General features: G+C 39.2%; 1 long non-coding RNA gene across 1 annotated transcript; it reads right to left on the bottom strand.

The window, feature by feature from the left end:
- Positions 1–2,303: 2,303 nt before the first annotated feature.
- On the bottom strand, positions 2,304–4,685 carry LOC141627008 (uncharacterized). Its single transcript, XR_012536571.1, has 3 exons — positions 4,515–4,685; positions 4,348–4,421; positions 2,304–2,439 (listed from the first exon to the last, which is right to left on the bottom strand). It is a non-coding gene; the product is annotated as an uncharacterized LOC141627008 (long non-coding RNA).
- Positions 4,686–5,364: the final 679 nt, after the last annotated feature.

Here is a 5,364-nt window from a genome sequence, read left to right as displayed (position 1 = left end):
GCGGTGGCCAGATAAATGGAGGCTTTTGATAGCCTCGTTGCTGAAATGAATGTGGCGGCCCAAATGCATAAGATTGACTAGCTTGTCTATGCTGCCTAAACGCATAGACTTCGTTGTTCTCTGCCAAACAAATAACAGCTTTGTTCCCCGCAGCACCACATCTCTCACAGTAGACCACCTGTTGTGCTATGGGATGGAACATAGGTGGAAGATCAAAGGTACTCAAGCCTTCCCTTTGATGATCTTTTACCTAGAGACTTGTCTAGATAGGACCTGTAGGGCCTATCAAAACAACACTAAACGAAAATGATAAGAACTGCCTCAAGGAATAAATTCCTTGAGGCTAAAGACAGACAAAAATAAACAAGTAAATAAAATAGTTGCCTCCTCGGCAACGGCGCCAATATTTAACACGGCTGTCGCAACCCTATCAAAAATAAAACCAACTGGCTCTAACTAATGCAGAAGAGGCAAGTCGGGTATCGTATCCACAGGGAGGTGGTCACTATCTACTCACTAATCTAGTCTGTCTATGGTCACAATTCGGGGGTTTGAGTAATTTTGACTAAACTAAAGAGCAATAAAACTAAAAACAATTAAAAAGGCAAGAGTGAAAAGGATTAAGAGAAAATAAAGAGAAAGATGCCAGGATGTCGGTTCACGATGATATTACACAAATGAGCTAAAGGTATGGTCAGTCGGTCTGATGTGAGAAGGCTAAAGGAATGGTCCTTTCGATCCGCTACCCGCCTTAGAATACTACTATCTTAGCTTTCACCCTCATTAGTGTAGTCTATTGTCCATAACAGGTCTCTTCATTTCAATCTCTCGATCTAGGTCTGAATTTAACTGGATTAATTGATTCAGTTGCATGCATTTAACCTAACAATTACAATTATATTCCTATCAAACAATTCTCACAACAAACCTCCTAAACCAATTAGAGCATCATCATTTCACTATCATGGCTCCCCTAATCCTAGCATTAGAGAAATTATCTATGCATAATGGTAAATAAATCAAGAACGAAAGGTAAAGAAATAATAAACAAAATGATAAAAAGAGTTGTGCAAAAGGGAAATAACATAAACGAGAGGAAAGAAATTACAAGAGTTCGGATCCGGAAAGGGAAGAGCAACGTCGAACAGAATAAGAAACAAAGGAAAAGTTGTATGAAAAGTGAAATTAAGTCTATCCTATTTATAGGAGAGATATTTATTTAACCTAATACGATAACAAGATATTAAAATCTTGCGTCAGATAGAAAAGTACTCCATCGAGCACTTTCATATCACTTGATCGAACAAATCCAAGTTAAAACCTCTCGATCGAGTACGTTTTTTACTCGATCGAGGACCTCCAATTAAGAACCTCTCGATCGAGTAGATTGGGTGGTCGATCGAGTAGATTAACCTCTCGATCGAGCAATGTTCAGCGCATAATTCCTACTTCGCGCACTAAATTTCAAACGGCCGCCATTTGTTCGTTACTTGGTCAAACAGAGCGTTTTTAGTGGCGTTGGAAAGCTAATAGGACAAGCTTTCATCTCCAACTAAAATCACTTGAAAATCACTTGTACAGTTCTAGATATGACTCTTTAAATTAGGCAGTAGTAATTTCAAGCTCTTCCGTTGCTCGCCTAGCTTCTTTACTTCTACGCACATCACCAAATAGTAGTTTCCAAGCTCCAACTTAATTCATCTCCTAAATGCATGTATAGGGACATATATTAAGCTTGATTATGGTCCCCTCCGGTTCATACTTGCAAATAATACAAGACAAACAAAAGTAGACTATTCGGGGGACATTTGTAGCTAAACACTACTAAATATGCATAGAAATGCGTGCAAATGAAATACAAAATGCCTATATAAAATGCACGCATCAACTACACGGTTCACATCTACTCTAAGATGGACCCCATCAAGTACATCTTCGAAAAACCTTTATTGAACGGCAGGCTATCCAGATGGACACTCATGTTATCCGAGTTCGACCTCAAGTTTGTACCCCTCAAGGTCATATAAGGCAAGAGTTGTCGCTGATTTCCTAGCAGAAAACCTCGTCAACGATGATCCAACGACCGACAACTAGTCACTCCTTGATGAAGACATCCTTTATGCCGACACCAACACATGGTGTGACCCCCCGCGGGAAAATAAACTGCTAAATATATGCGGAAAATGAGGAATTTTTTTTTTAAAACTTTTATTTAATAGATAGAGTTTAGCATGCGGGAGTCACTAACATTCAACGATGACAATATGCGGAAATAAAAACATAGGGTCATACAAATAAAACGGTCAAAAGTGGGGAAAAGATATCCCTCGAATGACATAATGAGAAAGGTGTGTCTAAGTGGTGAACAATTAATCTAAAGGTCCGTGTTACTCGCTAGGTCACACGCCTAACCCCACATAAGCATCTTCACCAACCTGTCTATCATGTAAACATAAAAGCCACGGTCAGTGGAGAGTAATTCAAGGTTCTCCGAGCCACAAAACGTCAAAACGAACATAACAAATAACATAAACAGATAATCATATTAAATAAGATATGAATGAATTGAATTATAATTAAACATGGGATCATACATGTTTAAGATAATAAGAATAAGAGAAAGGAATGAGATAGGCAAGTAAGCAAGGCATAAGCAAAATTAAATAATGGAGAAGGGATGTAAATGGAGTAAACAAAGACCACTTAACCACGAGCATGTATTTCAAGGAGACATGACCAATGTAACCATCCAAAATGCAAAACCTTTACTACGCTCATTAAAATATAATTTCCCCTGGTAGGACGACAATGATAATCACAAAGATTCAGTCCTAGTCTAAATCTGGCCAGACTCTCGGGACAAAACGGTTCCTGATTCGATATGCGGCAGAATAGTCCGCATCCAAGACTCGAACGATAGAACGGAAGTCGAGAACCCACAATCGCCAGAACAGTCCGAAAGAGGCGGAATAAATGAGCTAAACCCATACATGGCACAACGGCATAAGTAGGCACAAAGGCATATAAAGCATATATGATAGTATTATGGCATTTCTACAAGAATACGACTCCTTACAAGTAATTATTTATAATGATCTTTTCATACTTGTAACCTATTAATAAATATTTCATTTCATAGATTAACATGCCGGTTAAATAAAATATGACAAGTGATAATGAATAATTTGCGTTATGTGAAATATACGGAATAAAATGGACCGACGCAAGTAGATCATTTTTAAACATTCCCATGATAATAGGTTGGCCCAACCAAAGAAAAACATACAAATCCAACCATGAAGAGCATACAAACCCAAAACAAGAAACATGGTAAGCCCGGTAGATGAAAACATAACAAGCCCAACAAAAGAAATATGGTGAGCCCAATTACTAAATTGTGGTGAGCCCAATATTTAACTCGAAAAAATTTACTAAAACAAACTAGAGTGAAAGAAAAAGGAGTTACAAGGTTCTTCAACCGTACCCATGAACTCGAGCCACCATTCACCCGCACTAACCATGGGCCGTGGCTAACACCAACAGTCCACGGCCTGCTCTTGCCCAGCCCCCCGTCCACCACAACTCCTCTAAATGGCAACATCAATGGGTCAATAATAAGGTAAATGTACATGTATCCATATATGTATGAGACGGAAATTCAATAGCTTGCAAATACAAACAACTCGAATTCTTACCACCCAAAAACCAGCCCGAGACAGCCCCTAAACAGCCCAAAAGACCACCCAAAAGACCATCCAAAAGACCACTCACGGCCATCCAAACAGGTTGTAAACAGGCGCCTAAAACAGAGGCAAACGAGGTCCCAAATCTGGGTTTTTAAGCGGAAAAAAATCAAGTGTACATGTGACGATACTAGCATGAAGAAAATAAGCACGAAAACAATTCCGGGGGACTGTTTTATCCGTCCCAAAATAGGGAACGAAAACAGTACCAGTCACGGTACCAAAACAGAATCCCAGTAAGCCTTACGACTCAGTTTCAGACGAAAATTAAAAGGGTAAAGTTGAGACGGAAATGGGTACGGCTATAACGTGAATAACCACCATAATCTTTACCATAAACAAGCTCACAAAACCAGCAGAAAGATATACATTTACTCGTAAAAACCAAAAGCAACAATCTACCCTCGAAATCACTATAACCGGCTTTATCATGAAAACTAAGCCATGGAAACACCCAACAACCATGTAAACTGATCACCAACACTTCAAATTCAACCCCATACATGAGGAACACATAAAGACTTAAACATTACGATAAACAAAAGTGAAAACCGAGTAGGAAGGGTGAAATATCGACATATGTCGAGTAACCTATCACCGTTACCTTGAATGCTCTTCAATCGTCCAGTGTGTCGTCCACAATATAAGAATCTCCATTCGGATCTTCAAGCCCTTCACCTAGCACACGAAAGGACTCATTTTTTTCAGCTAAACCGTGACATTTATAGGATGGGTCAAAACGAAAATCTTACAAGACCGCAAATTTCTTACCTAGAATGATGGAGGAAGGAAAGGGGAAGAATTTGGCGCAGGAATTACGGAAATTGGTTGAGAAACGGAGACGGAATCTCAGTTTCAAGCTCGGCAAAAATGGTGTTTTTGCCTCACTGTTTGATTTTTGGTTGAATGCTGTAAAACTTTCGAAAAAGCAAGTGAGGGATGAATTGGATTGGTCAGTTTGTCTATTGTGAAGGAGAGAGTGTGAGTGTAAAAAAATTATTAATTTAGTTAGGTGCAAAACTGAGTGGTGTGTTGTCGGTACGGGATAGGTCGGGATTAATCTAGTCTCACATGTAAAAAATGTGACGGTCTTTTGCTAGACGGAAATACGTCTTAAACCTACTACAATTTAAGACGGAATTTTATTATTATTATTATCATTATTATCCTATCCGACTAAAACGTATATTTTATATAAAATAAGCTTTAAAATTTTAGCTTGAGAGGCTTTGGAGTAGGAATCCTTCTGATATCACCCGAAGGAGGACACGTTCCGATCTCAGTCAAGCTAGACTTCACCGTCACCAACATGTTGCCGAATATAAAGCATTCCTTATCGGCCTAGAAGAAGCCATAACACTTGGCATCAAAAGATTAAGAGTCCATGGTGATTCCTCACTCATCATCAATCAAGTGTCCGGATCATGGAAAATATGAAGCGACAACCTAGCACCTTACCAAGCAAAAATCAATCTAGAAGCCGAATTCTTCGACCAAATCGACTACTTCCACTTGCCTAGGGAGGAAAACCAATTTGCCAATGCCTTAGCAAAACTGGCCTCACTCATCAACATACCTGATGACATGACATCCATGACCTTATGCGTCGAAAGAAAGAGCG

This window comes from Silene latifolia, chromosome Y (assembly GCF_048544455.1).
Source record: "Silene latifolia isolate original U9 population chromosome Y, ASM4854445v1, whole genome shotgun sequence".
NCBI lineage: Eukaryota > Viridiplantae > Streptophyta > Magnoliopsida > Caryophyllales > Caryophyllaceae > Silene > Silene latifolia.
Note: the sequence above shows the minus strand (reverse complement) of the source record. Positions and strands in the feature narration are given on the sequence as shown.